The sequence below is a fragment of the Physeter macrocephalus genome, chromosome 15 (assembly GCF_002837175.3).
Source record: "Physeter macrocephalus isolate SW-GA chromosome 15, ASM283717v5, whole genome shotgun sequence".
Classification (NCBI taxonomy): Eukaryota; Metazoa; Chordata; class Mammalia; order Artiodactyla; family Physeteridae; genus Physeter; species Physeter macrocephalus.
In genome coordinates, this window is record NC_041228.1 from 47,607,002 (window position 1) to 47,624,753 (window position 17,752).

The 17,752-nt window shown below is 35.4% G+C and overlaps 1 long non-coding RNA gene across 5 annotated transcripts in view; it reads left to right on the forward strand.

The window, feature by feature from the left end:
* Nucleotides 1-16,906, forward strand: part of LOC112065840 (uncharacterized) — a 184,135-nt gene extending 167,229 nt beyond the window's left edge. For 3 of the 5 annotated variants that reach the window (XR_008619534.1, XR_008619533.1, XR_002892263.3), the window contains 3 exons: nucleotides 2,410-2,580; nucleotides 6,571-6,620; nucleotides 7,945-11,929. This is a non-coding gene — a long non-coding RNA (uncharacterized lncRNA). Of the gene's footprint in view, nucleotides 1-2,409; nucleotides 2,581-6,570; nucleotides 6,621-7,944; nucleotides 11,930-16,307 lie in introns of those variants that run through there. The other 2 variants (XR_008619532.1, XR_008619531.1) reach the window with 2 other exon arrangements.
* Nucleotides 16,907-17,752: the final 846 nt, after the last annotated feature.

Consider the following 17,752-nt stretch of genomic DNA (forward strand, 5'->3'; position numbering starts at 1 on the left):
CATTAGGGAAAGAAACTAATGTAAAGAAAGTAGGGAAGCGTCATGTTCCATGACCATGAGAGCCAGCAGCAACAGCCAAGAGCCCCAGGAAGATAGTCTCTGCCTCAGTTCTATTTTCCATATATTAATTGAGCATATTTACATGGTGAAACTTGACTTGCATATAGAGGCCATAGTTACAAGGGAGTCTGGGAAATGTACATTTTAGTTTTCCAGCTTCTCAATTAGAAAGAGGAGAGAATGGAGGATGAGTAAGCCATTCCAGAAAAGGTAACATTATTATTAGTTAAAAATGTAATAATTATTACAGGGGCTTCCCTGGTGGCGCAGTGGTTGAGAGTCCGCCTGCTGATGCGGGGGACGTGGGTTCGTGCCCCGGTCTGGGAGGGTCCCGCATGCCACGGAGCGGCTGGGCCCGTGAGCCGTGGCCACTGGGCTTGCGCGTCCGGAGCCTGTGCTCTGCAACGGGAGAGGCCACAACGGTGAGAGGCACACATACTGCAAAAATAAATAAATAAAAATTTTAAAAATGTAATAATTATTACAATCTGGATTTTCTAACTTGGTTGATCCCAAATGGAAAGCTAACTTACTTTGCAATGGTTATCTGACTTTTTAGTCTCTTGGCCACTCTTTTTTTTTTTTTTTTTTTTGCGGTACGCGGGCCTCCGACTGTTGTGGCCTCTCCCGTTGCGGAGCCTGTGTGCTCCGGACGCGCAGGCTCAGCGGCCATGGCTCACAGGCCCAGCCCCTCCTCGGCATGTGGGATCCTCCCGGACCGGGGCACGAACCCACGTACCCTGCATCAGCAGGCAGACTCTCAACCACTGCACCACCAGGAAAGCCCTCTTGGCCACTCTTGATGTCAGTAGAACGCTGCTGACTGAGTAGGACATTTACTTTAGACACAGCTCTTGCTTTTTATCAATGTGCAAAGCAATTTTTGTCTAACAGCAGTTTTATGGTCCACTGACTGTAACGTGGCGCTTTACCAACCATGAACTTTGACATGTTTATAACGTGGACTTAAACTGAAAATATGCAAGAGGGAGTCTTATGAATATAATTTATAATCAGATGAAGTCTCATGTAGCTGTTGAATAGCATATGAAATTAATATTTGTGCCATAAGTTTTGAGGTTAATTTTGTCCTTCTTCAAGAGACATAGTGACATCAATAGGTAAACTGAAGGTTGAAATTCCAATTGCTTTGAAAGGACATCAAGCTTATGAATTTGCATTTGTACCAAAAATAGCAGGGGAATAGTATAATTAACATACATGAAATTCCATTTCTTAATACAAGGCAAAACGTAGAATGAACCCTACAAAGGACCTTTGTATAAACACTCTGTTATGTCAGAGCTAACAATGTCAATAGTCTTAGTTATTATAGCTGCAGATCTTTATTTCTGCAAGTTAGTGGACTTTTCCTAAATTTCCAACGTGTATTTTATTATGTATTGACCTTTTCTCCTTAACTCTTTCAATAATATGCTATTTAATGCCACAAGTGTTTAGTTCTTCTCCAAGGTACTCTGTTCCTAAAATCAAATAGCAATTTCACATGCTTACACTTAGCCTGAAGTGTTTATATACTTTAATTAGTGCAGAAATATTTTCTAGCTTTCAAAGCACTTTTAAGAGATCATAATCCAATGAAAAGGGGAAATACTACTATTCAAATGACTACTCTGTTCTAAAAGTATTCCAGAATATTCAACTTTCAAAAGAGTACTAGAAGAGGACTAAACAGTAACTTGGAAATTCTTGGTACATCTTTTACTAAGATGATTCAATACTTTGCACTCAGCAATTTGATGTGTACTTCAGTCTTTATTTTAATTTTTCTTGTTAATCTTTCATCAATAAGATTGTCAGAATAACATTCTATGGGAACTTAACTGTTTATCAGTGAAAAGAGACAAAATACTTAAGGAAAAAACTGATCACATTATGCAATTAGATTGCAGGTAGGTACATGTGACATAGAATGGACTTTGCACATGCCTGAGAGATTCTGAATACTAGCAGTGGCACAGTTGTAGTATGTTTGTGTGAATGTATGCTGGGGTAGTGTGGGCCTAAATACACATGTGTTCGTGCTCTACCCAGGGGATTTGTAAACCTCAGTTAATGCAGTTGTGGGGAATTGCATTTCTGAATCTATCTTGGTCTATCATGTGTCACATGTGAATGAACAGGAGTAAAATGATGTATACCAGTGAATATGACTTTATGCTTACATATCTATATCAAAGAACATACAAGTGAGTATTTTGTATTTGGATGAGGCTATATTTTTACTTATTTGTTTTATGTTAATTTTTCTAAAGCATTTTATTGCCAATATTGATTACCAGTGTCCTGCTTCTCTTTCTGCCATCTTGGTTACTCACCTTCACCAAGATGAAACAAATGATATCACCTATATCTTTGCTGGTTCAGAAATCCCAGACTGAGGGCCATAGTGCTCAATCAGGAATCAAGATGCAATACTGATGGCAACATCATCCTCAAGAACAAAGGATGAAGCTAGAGGTGTACCTAATGCCTCAGCAGGAAATTTACAGTTAAGAGGTAATTGCTGAGTATTTTATATTTTTATACAGTACCTTACAAGTTGATTTTAGTCTGCAGCAAGCAAAATATTCCCCTTCTACACAATTCTCCCATACCTGTTCTTTCAGTACATTTGAAATTTATAAAAATACCTTGCAATTTCTAGTGTTTCTCTTTATCTTGGAGGTGAATGAGAAGAAAACCAGAGTGAGTTGAACGTAGTCTTAACTCAGAGAAAATGAGCCACTAATCTTTGATTGGAAGATGGAGCAGATGTAGTTAAGGGTCAGAAGAGGGATCAGGATAAGATAATAAGCAGACAAATTCTGGTGACATTTACATGAGGATATGAAATGAAAATCTGAGCCACTTGTTTGTGATACTGGTATATTTAGCAGGACGACTGTTCACAGCAACAGCAAATGGTTTAACGGATACCATGATAGGGGAGTCGCTGATTTCTGCTGTCCTCTTAGCCACAATGGCATAAAACTTAAAAAACAATGTCAAGAGTTATTTAGCAGCTTTAAAGAGTCTTAGAAACAGCCTCCCCCTGTGAAGCTCATGGATATTAAAGCCAATTTAGGCAGCAATCCAGTTCCAAAAGAATTTATACGAGCAAGAGCAAGGGAATTGCATGCCAGCAATATACAGATTTTTTGGTTCTCATTTTGGTTTTACTTTCTGACAATCAGTTCTAGAGACTCTTCAGTGAAAGCATATTTCACCTTTAGGCTTTGGAGCCCCTGTTGCTTGCTTCGTTGGGCACCCATAGCTGGATTTTCTCCTAGATATGTCCATTCCTGCCAGCTGTTATAATGCAGGGCATGATAGTTATGGCAAATTGAGAGCCACGTGATTCCTTGAAGAAACATGGGATAGACCTGCAAAATTTGAGTGTAGGCCAATAAAAGTTGCTAACCAACAGCAAATGATTCAACCAATTTGTCAAAGACGCACTGTATTTGGAAAAAAATGCATCCTCTCCTCACTCAATTCCATGTGATAGCTCATTCCCTTTCTGCTTCATCTTTGGTTCTAGGTTTGATCTCACCTGTGGAATACTGCCTGCTCTTCTCTTTCAGACTCCCATTCAAAACTACTCCCTGGAAATACTGTGACAGATTTCCTGCTAAAATTCCCTCACATTATGTCATTTTGCTGACTCATACTTTAATGAATAAAGGAGCAGTCTGCCACCATGTGACGAATATTTATTGAATGCCAGTCTGTGGACTAAATTTGAGACTCTATAGTTCCTGTTATTAACTGAGTATATCAGTCAGGGTTCAGTCCAGAAAACAGAAATCCCCCTTGTATTCCAAGAATGGAGGAGTTTATATCAAATTTGAGGTTTACGCAATCATTGGAAGAGCTAGGAAAAAATGGCAGGAAAGTCATCACTAAAGTGGATGTTTCTTTGGGTTCACCTGGAATCCACTGCAAATATCAAGATTCTCTGGAGAGCTTCCATCAACAGTCCCCATTTGCAGCATTAAAGTGCGTGGTTTGCAAAGTGTTGCTCAGAAGCTGCTATGGATCCCATGTTTGCTCAAACATATGGCCACATCTTTCCCTGGGGAATTATGGCCTTTCTCTGGCAAAATTGTTGTCTTTACCTTGTAAAAATGAGATGGATCCTCCACTCAAAATTGGTTTAGATATCAAGACTGATGATATCCATGCATGTATTAAGAAAGTAAGAAAAATTTATTACTCACAAAATGAGGCTTTCTGGGAAGGTACAAAAATGGCTTGAAAGAGCAGAGAGAGGGGACTGTTTGGTTTTTATTGTAGTTAGGATGTAGGGTTGGCATGATTCCTGCACATACACAAGCTGGAGCTTGTGTGGTTTGCACTTCCCACTGGTGCCAAAGGAAGGTGTGCCTGTGCTTTCTTATCAACTTGCCCAGATATGGGAAAGAAGGGGAAAGGAGAGTAGTGTGACTTGAAAGCTGTCAGAAGTAAAACATCAAAACTGAAATTAGATTTGTTATTACAACGCCATCTTGGAACCATGGAGGGGAATGGGATTTGGGGGATACTTAGGGTGGTGGTGATGCTAAGTTAATAGCAGAAAATCTCATACACTGGGAATGGTCTCAGACTCCCTTTATTCCATGTTACCCAGACCAACAGTAGGCCATTTTCCACTTCTGCATTTTTTTCTACTAATGAAACAGTCACTTTTAAAATTAAAGTAATATCCATTTTAAAAATCAAGGGACCATAAAATCATTGTAAGTATGTAAAGAAAAGGAAAAAAAAAAAAACCCAATAACTGACATAAGTAATAAATCATCAAATAAACATGAATAGAAGTTTTCCCTCCCCCTCAGAAAAGAGGATTTGTACTTGAGAACTATATAGACATCTTTTCTCAGGAAATTCACATTTATTAAAGATAGGGTCACAGTTCTCAAAATTTCTCAAAGACAAACGGTATAGTACAGTGAATTTATATGTTCACCTCCAGCATACACATTAACTGGAAATTTTAGCCTCATTCAGACAAACTTTTTAAAATAAATTGGAATTATGTACATGGTAACTGTTTACTATTAGCAAGAGTTGATTGAAAGTGGGGAATCCAGTTCTCGAAATACGTTAGTTCAAATCAGAGAAGGTAGAACATTCCAGAAGTTTTGACTGTTTAAAAGTAGGTCACCTCAGTAATTAATATCTAGGGTTTCATAAAATCTCTGATTATGAGGTGCCTGCTGATGTGACAAACATTGGGTTAAGTGTTGGGGATACAAAGTTGAATAAAACTTTTTTGCCTTTAATGACCTCATAGTCTATACAAGTGATACTTAGGATTATAAGATGCTAAGGATTCAAGGAGTAAAAGTCTTCTGCAATTAAAACTATGACAGTCTACTAAGCAACCACTTCTGCAAAACGTAGCCCACCCAATGAAACCCAGTGTTTCAAAATAAAAAAAATTCTGTGAAAAACAAATCCCAAACTTCAGCATTATATTATTAAACAAATTTCTAAAGTAAAAGGAAGACTAGCCAGGCAAGGACAAATTCTAATTTGGTTTTGAATGTTGTCCATGAAAGACTGATGACAACTGACAGTATTGTAGTATTGTCCAGCCTTCTAAATGTAACACTGATTTCCATAGGAAACAGAGAAAACAGTGACTTGCTGCTTGTTGAAGTCAGGCACCTCTGAGAGATGGTTTATTGTATATTCTGAGGTGCTTCTTTCCAGGTAATGAGGCATGAGAGTGACTGATAAGCACATAGAATTTGGAGGAGAACAAAATAATAAAACACGCAGGTTCACTCTTAATCATGATTGCATATAGTAAATAAGCAAAATTCTTTTTCTAAAAATGTTGAGTACAGAAAGTTGAAAATCTTTTGAAGATTTTAAAAAACCAACAGTTTAGAATTGCAAATGAATTTAATTCTCTAATCATTCTGCTTAATTAATGAAGAACTTTAAACATGCATCACAAAATATAAACACATAAACTTTATAATTTAGTGTGCAACTCCTGATTTTTAAAGGTGAACTTGAAAAAAAAATGTCAATATATTTTCCCCTCAAGTGGTGATGGGTCCAGCGCTGAAGCCCAGGTTTCAAGTAAAGTTTTTAGGAGAAGGATGTATGTGTGGGTGGGAGAAAGTTATCATTTTTTCTTTATTTAAATTGGGTAATACTATATTTTGAAAATCCTTTGATTTACATTATTTCACTTGGTTCACAAAACAGCCATCCAAGTAGGTAGACAGAATAAATATCCTTAGATCCATCTTACAGATGAGGAAACTGAGATTTAAGGAGGTTAATTAATTTTCCAAGGTCTCATGTCTGGCTACTCACAAAGTCAAAAGAGAAGCCAAATCTACTTACTCCCAGTCTAGACCTCTGTCTATTATACAGTGCTGTCTTCTAATAAGTGATATCCTGCTAGATTTTGGTATTCCTACTATGTGTTTTTGACAGTTTTGATTTTGTATATAATCATGTGTCGAATTTTCTATTCTCTTTGAGGACGAGTTCTGATCTGATCTGAACCCAAAGAATTCAAACTGGAGAATGAGGTACCAGATTATTTTTACTTAAATTATATACTCTTCTTTAGTTTGTTTGTGAAATTATAGAAAAGTAATGAAAATAATGTTTATTTTTGGGATTTCTTCTCTATGTGTTTGTCAGACCGTTTAATTTTAGCAGTTGGGTTAAGCTTTTAGACTATAGAATCCTAGACTCTCTTGAATCTCACATTAAGAGTTTTTTGAGGAATTAAATATATTTTTTATTGGTAATGTTATATGTGTTACCTAATTTTTAAAATAATTTTTATTTTTAGAGCAGTTTTAGGTTCACAGCAAAGAAACTATCTTTTTACCTGAGGTCTGTATATTCATTCTTGGGTTACTGAACTACAAATAAAGATAAACTGATAAAAATGCTTTGAGTGAAAAAAAATTACATTTAAATATCAAATATGAACCTTACTGAAGACAATGATGTTGTTCTCTATTATAATGATTTTATGTTGATTAAAATTAAAGATATTTACATTTGCCTGGAACACATAAACAATTTCAACGGTGATTTTAAAAAAAAATTTGCACATAAGTATTTTATTTTGATAGTCTTAATGTGACCTGGAGTGCTTTATTACTCATGGTCCCAGTTCATCATCTACCAAGTAAAAAGAGAGAGTATGATATCATGGAAAGAGTAGAAGACTGAGTTTAATTTTCTACTCTATTATTTAATAATTATGTGAATTTGTTATTCCTTCTTCCTGGAATCCTCTTCCCCAGATCTTCACACCTATAGTTCCTTTTCATCACTCAGGTCTCAGCTCAACTTCTCCCTCTTCAATGAGACCGTCTATGACACCCACTCTTGTCCTCTGTGAAGTTGCACTGTGCTTCAGTTGCTTTCTCACATCACCCTGTTTTATTGTCTTGCACTTATTTTGTGCGAAATGATCTAGAAAGTAAGCTCCCTGAGAGCAAGGACCTAGCCTGTTTATCACCTGTTCCAACCAGCACTTGGAACACAGCAGGTGCTTTGTTAATATCTGCTGAATAAAAGAATAAATGAATAGTTTTAAGTAAGTCACTTTCTCAACTGTAATACAGGAGTTTTTTACCTCTCTTATAGCCTAGTGAGGATAAGAGATATTTGAAGACTATAAAGCATTGCAAATTATTATTATTATATTTACAGAGGTATATGGGTTGATGTCTGCTTGAAAAACAATGGTCTTGAACTCTTCAGGTTTTTACTAGGTTAATATTAGTGAAATCTTTGCATTTTTTCCCCCATTAGGATAATTAGCATACTAAAAAGTCATTTGTGAAATCAGCAGTTTGACAATTTGTTCTTGGTTTACTCTTTTATCTCTAGGTTTCTATACCACATATACTATACAACTGGCCCTTTGGATCAGCGGGTTCTACATCCATGATTTCAACTAACTATGGATCACAGATATTCTTTAAAAAAATTCCAGAAAGTTCCAAAAGCAAAATTTGAATTTTCCACATGCAACTACTTACACAGCATTACATTATATTGAGTATTGTAAGTAATCTAGAGATGATCTGTATGTGTGTTTTATTTACTATTTCTGCAGGTATTTAGGGCATAAATGTATGATCTTACTCTAAGAGAATATAGACCGATGATGCGTAGTACAATGTGGGATTAAAATGTCTCTTTTAGCACATCCAACTGAAATGTAGTAGCTTTGTTTCTTGGAGATTTGGTTTGAAGTTTCTTTGTCAGAAATATTCAACACAGTGGTCTCTGGAGTGGAAAGGAACTAGCTTTTCAGAGATATGAAGCTGGGTATATTATTTCCTCCTCACACAAATCAGAAACTGGGTAAATTCACATGAAATTTATTTCCACTTAGTCCTGACTTTAACACATTTAGAGTTAACTTACCTCTAAGTTAACATTTTTTAACTTAGGTTTTTTTTTAATGAAATGTTTGCAGATGTTTTTCACATTTGTTTCTTGGTCCCTTTGCAAGCTCAGCAGCTGTGCACTTGCAAGCTAAGCCTTGTTTGCCTGAATGTGCTGAGGGGTGTAGGGGCAGAACCAGCTCTAACAAGTCTAATCTCCAGTAGGAGTGTTTTGGGGAACTTGATACCTGATGTTGCCATGGTGGCATTAGCTCATCTCCATATCATCCATCTGACTTCCATTTTTCTATCGCACTCTCTGGACACATTAGGCCACATTTCTACCACCCCTTTCCTATTATTCCCTTTTATGACTCCTCTGAGGTCTGGGCATGGTCTCAAATGGAAGTTTGGTAAAACCAGATGTGAACCTTGTAAGATGGATTGGTGGTCTCTGGAATGATCAGTTTACAGTGTCAAGCTCTTCCGAATTGAAAGCCAAAGCAAATCTTATGAAATAGAGAAGAAAAATTACTTCATATTTTCCAGCTCAGTTCTAGTTCATTTCATGAGCAACAGCAAAGACAATCTACTTTACAAAGATAAAAGCCTGCATTTCCCAAAGATTGTCTTTATCAAAGAAAATAGAAAAAAATGTGAGATATGCTTTATAGTAGATATGACCAAGGCATTGAAAAATAATGAGTGAAGTTAGTATTGCTGATAAATAAAAACACTGTTAAAAGTTTAGATTGCAAAATAGATAATAATGTTGTTTGTAATAAATGATATGCCAGGTAACACTAAATACTTTTCTTTACTGCCTGTTGAACTTCACCCTTCAATGATGAACTCAAATGTTACTTATAATATGAAGGCTTCCACTATCCCCAGGTCAAATTATTTACTACCTCATCTGTGTTCGTAGCACTACTATAGTTTTTTTATCAGTGAGTGTATCATTGTGGTATCTTTATTTTATTTACTTGTTTATTTATGCATTTATTTAATAGAGTGCAGTGGTTAAGGACATGGACTCTGGAGTTAGACTGCCTGGATTGTAGTTCTGGTCCTGCCACCCTCCAGCTGTGTGACTTTGTGCAATTACTTAATGTGTTCTGTACCTAAGTTTCCTCACTTGTGAAATGGACAGGATAAGAGTACCTACTTCCTAGAGTACGATGAGAAATGTAGGAGTGAATATCCATAAGGACTAAGTGCCTGATGCTAAATATGTATTATTTAACATCCATATGAAATATTGGTATATGCCAGAATCTATACCAGGGCCTGAGTCTGCACATATGGAAGAACCTCTATTCTCAAAGAATGTTTATGTTGGTGATCTAGACGCTGAACAATTCAAAATCAGTGAATTCATTTATTCTATGCATATTCACTGATCAACTTTTATATGCCTGGCACTGTTCTAGATGGTAGGAACACAACAGTGAACTAGACAAAATTCCCTCACTGAGTTTCCATTCTGGTACATGTTAAGTCTATGATGCAGGTATGCAAAATATGTGGGAAGATAGAGATGGGACCTCTAACTCAGCCTGGGGTGGGGATAAGAATGAGGGAAAGCCTCCTGGATGAAACAGTTTAGCCAGGCAGAGAAGAGATTGAGGGGCTTGAGTTAGACAAAGAAGCAGTAATGAGGTCACTGATATTTACCTCCTTAAAGCAAAAACTGCTGTCTCATGAAGTTGCGAATTTCCTCTGTACAGAGGGAATGACACTTCCTTTCAATTTAGAGAATACACCAGTGATTATTTCAACAATTTCTTGAAGTGGGGCTTTTCTGTTGATATGAATATCTTGGGTGTAGATTCCCATGCTGTAGATCATCTTCTTTTCAAGGAACTTGTGCTCTGTCTTTACTATATTTTGCATGATGTAGCCTTATTGTAACGATGGAAATATAGCTGAAATAGCATAGAAATTAGGTCCAGATGATTTGGATTCAAACTTCAACTCTGTCACTTGCTGGCTGGCTGGCTTTGTACTTCTTTGAGGCTCAGTTTATCTGTCTGTTGGGGCATTAATACTGAGGTATACCTAACAGAGCTGTGGTAAGGATTATATTTAAAAATTTGTAAAAAGTGCTTTATAAGTTGCAAATGCCATATGGTGTATTATTAATTATATTCCTGAAGAACACACTGTTTTCAGTAACTGACAAAAGGTTCAGTGAGAAAATAGCATAAGGGTATTTTTATCAACAATTTATACCTCACAATTAGAATGAACATGCATTTACAACAGCTATGTGATTACTTACCAGGTGCTGAGCTCTTTCTATACAATCCCGTCTTGTCAGTATTACTACCAGAGGAGAGTAATATGCTCAAAGCTACATAGTGAGTAAGTGGGAGAAACAGGTGTCAAACTTGTTTATTTGACCTCATCTCATGAATTTCTTTTCATACTGTAACCATGCCTCTTCAGGAGTCTTGCAGGATCTGCTATATCCTGGTGAATCTTGCTGAATCCTGAATATGTAAAACCTCTGAGCTTTATTGTTGTGCCATGTAATCCTTAAAAAGTGAGTTTCACAGTCCTTCAACCTCAGAGTTCTTTACTGGATTTTCAAAACAGTGAAGGGGCCAGGGTGGGGAAGATTAAAAATATGATAGTAACACTTAAAAAAATTATTTCTTCTGTATTTCCCTTATGTTACAAACTCCCATTCCTCTTCTCTTCCCACATTCTCTGAGAAATTTCCTCCACCTTTAATTCTATGAATCCAGTTTCCTTCTGTCCCTCCTTGTTTCTATCCAGTTTTACATGCAAAGCCAGAAAGAGTTGATCTTGGGAGAAAAGGGGTGGGGAGCAACAGAGATAGAATGGACCATTCCAGAAATCTTTTTAGCTAGCTGAAAAAGGAGAAAACCTAAACGCTCATACATTAATTTTTTTCTTGTCAAAAATTAATATTAGGTAACATGAACTGTTATGACATTGCATAGACCTCATTTTAATGGAATGAATTGAATAACATAATAACTGGTAAAATTTCAGCCACATCCTGAATTTGTCAGCAGAGCACTTGTATCCCTTTTTGCAGTCTGAGAAGGACAGGTAAGTCTGAGTTCACCTGAAACCTATATTTTCTAAATTCTGCTGACCCTCTGGTAAGATACCATTGACTTTATGTCATGGTCAGCATTTATATTTGAAGTTAGCCTTTCAAAGTGCAGTGTGCAGCGACATAATCTCCCTGTAGGCCTTTACTGTCAGAATTGCAGAGTTCTAATTTATTTTACTAAAACAACAGAATTATTAAGCTGATTAGCTCCATGTGTATGTTATTTCCACTATGATTATCAAGTTGACCCACAATTATGTCTTTTAAAAAACTCCCTGAAGAGCAGTGTGGAAGCAAGTTGTGCTACTCTGGAAAGTAATAAACATTGTCATTGCCCTTTTCATATTGCTGATCATATTTGTAAAATTTAATGTCTATACAATAAAAATGTTGCTAGAAATAATTTTGTTTTCAATTATCCCTCAATTTACCAAATTTTGTAATTTTTGGTGAAGGTGAATTACTAAGAAACTCAACATAACATGTATTTTGGGGACACCAATGGTCATGATAATATTTCCATATGGACTATTTTATCACACCTCTCAGTGTAGTAATTTTATTCTAATTCACACCATTCCATTCTGTTTCCACATATTAGCACTATCTCTATTTTAGACATCTGTTAGTCGATATGAGTACAGGAATAAAAAAGAAATGTTCCCACCCTTGATAACTTTAAATCTTACTGCAACAAACAGACAGTATATACAGTGGACTGGAATTCAATGTGTTGAGTTTTACAGTATATAGGAACAGTTCACAAAAATAAAAATGTGAGGTCCTGGTCAGTGGGAGTGGGTGGATTAAGGGCTTAAGAACAATACCTGAAAAAGTTTATAAATCCAGACATCAGTAATAGTAGTCACTATTTAAATTTCTTATTACACATGGAATTGTTAGTGTTTGGTTTTTGATTGGATTTTTTGGCAGAATCTGGAAATTCTCTAATTATATCTGGAAGTCAGGGTATTTGTTATAAGAGAATGTCATTGTGTTGTTTTATGCACTGTCTCAATTAAAGTAGCTCACCTTTTCTTATAAAGCACTGGAAGACCCTCAACAGAAACATAATAAACACATTTCCATTACACAGCACTCAGATCTCAAGAGTACTGACTACCATAACCATTATAACAAAACTGTTAGAAAATTGAATAATCATCCAAATGTTTGTCCACTCCCTAATTACTTAGTATTTTGCTTTCTGAAAATATCAACTCATGAAATATAACAATATACTTTGTTATGTTTTCTAAATTCAAGTGTCATGCCAACAGATTAACTTAATGGGAAGCCAACAATAACATTACAAAGAAGAAGACATTTGATATTTTGGAAATCAATTTAGATACAAACCAGGAGAAAAGAGAGAGTTAATTCCATATAAGTTATGTTTGTGAAAAATTAGTTCCTTTGAGGAAATATTTTAAAGTTCTTCCTGATGAGAAGGCAAACTGTTTTAAAGATATTGAAAAGATTCAAAGTATGTAAGAAAAACAAAACATGTAGTGACTAACCAATTATTAAAATATATTAAGAAATAAGCATATATGATTAAAATTATACCATTGATATGAAATCTGAAACCTCAGTGATCTAACACACTGAGTTTGGCAATATTTGTGTGCCTTCACAAACCTATAAAATGCTCTGGTGGAAACTGAAGAAAAAGAAACAGCTCTGTAATACTTGTAGCTAACATAATTAAATTTGCCAGATATTCTTATAATTTTATTTTACTGCTATCTAGTCACTTTAAATCTATACTCAGATTGTAGAAATATGTACCTTTTTATTCTTAGCACAAAGCAGAGAACCCCATTTCAGTTTTTCAGTACAGTTTTTGGAGGTTAGCTTCATAATTTTAGGAATGGACTGAGTGAATTATGACAGTAATCTGAGCAATTCAGGCCTCTGAGAGAATAAGGGCTCTCTGTATATGACAGTAAACAAAAACTTTGGAAGGATGTAGTGGATTCTTTTGAGAAAGACAATGTCAGGACTTGAGAAAAAGTTCATAATTTTCAACTTTGTTTCAAAGGAGGGACTTAAGAGGAAACTGTTGGATGATTGTAAGTGAGTCTGGTTTTCATGACACTTTGTTTCAACATCCCGTCTGTATCTACAGGACAAACCATGCGGAAAAAGAAGAATTAGAGACCAAAATACATAAAGTCATTTTTTTGCAAGCATCTTTTAGAAATGCTGCTGCTGCTACTATAATAACAAAAAGCATAGGGAATTTTCAGAGAATAAGATATTTAGACAGTATGCCTTAACCTTTTAATAAGAATGAAAATGGTTCAAACAATGAAATTATGTTTTCAATATGGGACATTATAGTCTAGCTAAGGGTAATAATCTTACTGTTAGATTAAGTTTTATGACATTGGCTCTGCTTTTGTTAAGTTTACAATCTCAAAGGGAAAATATGAAATCAAGCATCATCATATATGGAAAATAAAACAAATGTATACCATGATACAGAAATCTATGACCTTTCATTGTCTGTGCCTTCAGTATTTATGTTGAAGAGTTGAGATAAATATGATCATGATGAGAATGATGCTGCTGTTTTTATAGTGAGAGGAAGGAAGAGGACTATAATATCAGATACCCTGGAAAGTAATACTGTTTGCCAAACTAAAAGTTTGTATGTGTTTTGAAAGTTCAACATTATCTGATGATTTTAGATTCTTATTTCTGATTATTGAACTCAATATCTTTCTTGTGAATTTCAGTACACATAGACACACAACAGCGTTTCTACGTATTTTGTTGTTAGGGAGTCAAGTTTGTAATGGGTCCTGAATGCCATGGACTCAAAGATACAATATAAATATAAAATATTTTTTAAATTATTGCTGCAACCCTCTTGGATACTATTTCTGTCATTAGCACGTGCCATTGTGTTCATTTTGGGAAACTTCTCACATATTCCTAAATGTGTGAGGAATGGCTTTCTCCAGTGTTGTGGCTACTAATTCTGAAAAACAAATTCCCCCAAAATTTAACAGTGTAAAGCAACTGTTTTACTTTGCTAACAAATTCTGTAGGTCAGGAATTTGGACAGGTCTATATGAGGACAGCTGGCCTCTGCTGAAAAGACTCAAATGCCAGGAGAGACTCAATTGCTGGGGGCTGAAGTCTTGCTTACTCCTGTGTTTGGCTCAGGGGCTGGAAGAATTTGAAGACTAGGGCTTTCTACAGGAACACTTCATGGGGCAGCCTTGCAGAATGGTGTCCTTAGATCAGTTGGATTTCTTACAGCTTATACAGCTTAAATAGCTTGTAGCTATTTAAGAAAGTCATTAGCCTTCCAGGCTCCATTTGCTCTTTGCTCTGCTATTCTTGGCATGTCACTTTGGTCTTTATGTTCAAAAGATGGCCATTCTACCTCTAGGCACTGCATCCAAGTTCCAGGTAAGAAGAAAAGGGGGAGAATGAAAGGCAAAAATGTGCTTCCAGAACTTTGATTCAAACAACAGGTTTTGTAAGACCCAATCAGTTGACTTCAGCATATACCTCATTGGCCAGAACTGAGTCATACAGTCACCTCTAGCCACATAGGTGACTGGGAGGTGGGCATTTTAAACCTAGCACATGTGCATCCCATATAAAATCAAACTTAGAGAAGAAAGGGGGAATAGGTGGTGAGTACTCCCTCGTAGTGTCTGCCTCTAGGTGAAGGCAGTGATATACAGAGTTAGGACATGAGTAGAATCAATGGGGAGAAAATGTTATGGAAGGTTTAAAAAAGAGATAAGTTAAAAGCATGGAGAAGTATTGGCTGATGATGCCATTGTTTAGATAGAAGCAAAGATGGGAACTGTATGACTGATCTACAACCTAAAGCAATATTAACCATACAATAATTTGTGCTTTAATTATTTATTCTGTAATTTATCCTTTGAGAATGGGTGTACAGTGTTTTTAATAAAATAGTATAGAAATACAATGATTCTAGTCATACTGGCTTAAATAATAATTGACCTTGAATTCTCTGGAAAAAAAGTTCTAAATTTTTTTAACATAAATTTTTCCCAAGGTAGTCTATATTTTCATGTATAGTGTGGGTTTTATATACCCACACCTTGTGGGTATATATACCATGTGATTTTATTTTTATATTTTGACTCATCATAGCAGTTTTTACTGCCTAAGTACAACCAAAATCCAGCAACCATATTCAGGAGAAAAGCCATGAAACATAGAACACAACATTCTTACACAATTCATCTCTGACTCATAATTAGAATTTTGTAAAACTGTTGGGTTTTGTTTAAACTTTTAGAAACCATGGTCCCTCAGGCATTAAATATAGTGTATTTCTGTCAGCCTTTTAATACAAGAAGATAGATAAAATAACAAAATTGTTTTTTATAAATACTAACATGTACACACTTTGCTTATATTCCATTGAGTCTGTTGAACCCAAACCAAGCACGAAATTCAGAGAACTCCAAAAGGAAAGACTAAGAATTTCTGATAACACTTTTAGTAATATAACAGTTTGAAGGTGAAGGTATTTGGAAAGATTAATGGATCTTAGGAAAGCACCCTGGAGGTTGGTATCAACACGACTTATTTGCAAATGGGTTATTTCATGTCTTATATTCTGGTTTTCACTAGCTATGCTCTTTCATTAGAATCTGAACATACCTTTTCTCTCAACAACCATTTGGTTGAATGACTTACCTCTTGTTTTCATTTAGGTCCACCATGACTGGTCAGGTACAAAATTATAGCTTTTTTTTTTTTTGCAGTACGCGGGCCTCTCACTGTTGTGGACCAGGGCACGAACCCGTGTCTCCTGCATCGGCAGGCGGACTCTCAACCACTGCGCCACCAGGGAAGCCCAAATTGTACCTTTAATCCGTCCCCTTTTCCCTCGCAGTTCAGCAAGACGCTCATGATCTATCTGATCAGCAGTTACTATCAAGCTAGTGACAGAATTTTGCAACTTATAATGCAATTAATTAAAGTGAAAAGAAATAAACTATTAGAGGATATATTAACCAATTTTGTGAAAGACTTATTTACAAAGTTTAGTTAAATGTTTCGTTTAAATGTTGGTCTATAATTCACATCTGAGAACTAACCAAATCCTAGAAAATCTCATGAATATCTTAGTTGAAGTCAAAACAGAAGCATATTTCAGAAATGTTTTTGTAACATTGATTGCATTTGTGAACTCTAAGATGAAAATCTAATTCTTCCTTGAAATAATTGTACTGCTGTAATAAGAAATGGACTCAAATCTATCCAAAATACCCCTCTTTTATTTACAATTTGGAAGTGAATTTTTAAAAACTAGCTCTTACTGCTCAAAACATTCATATATTCCAGCAGAGAATCAAATATCCCCATCTAATAAGTATGATTTCTTCCCCCCTTAAAAATAATTTGACTTAGCTAAGTTAATTAAAATCAAAATGAACTATATAATTTTTGAGCATTGTGGAATGCCATTGAATAAAAATCCAATATAAACGTCTATGAATTATAAAATCTGAAAGTAATTAAGGAGGCTAATAAAATAACACATAGGAAATATTTACAGAAATGAATAAATGAAGGACTTAAACTCCAATTGCAGCAGATAAGAGAAGGAATTTTGTGCATAATCGTTACTTTAAAAAATATGTATTTCTAAATCCCATGCAACCTGACAGTTTTCATGCATAAGAATAACCATTATATATGTTTAGTTCACTCATTCTAAAAACCCATTGATTTTCAAGTACCTGAAACAAATTTGTTCATGTAAATTAACTTTGTGTTCTGTAAAATGCTTTATTTCTTACACACAGTAGACATTCAATACAAGTTTTTTGATAAAAAAATAAAATTGTTGATTTTAAAAATACAAAACAACAATATATTTTATTGATATTAAAGGAGAATTTATAAGATAATTACTTCTTGTGCTCACATTGAACATAATTATTCCAAAATGAGGTTCTGGGTCCTCACTTCTCTAATAGTGCTTAGCCATATATGTAAATTAAAGAGCTAAAATGCATCGTCATATTTTATGTAAGAAATGACTTGATTTTTTTAAAGGTCTCACACTAATACTTCATAAAAGTGCTTTAACTTTTTAGGCAATGTTTCTTTAAGTGTTGTCTTGAACCACCTGCATCGGCATTATCTAAGAGCTTATTAAAATGGGAGATATAAATCAAGCTCTCTGGACTGGAACCGTGGG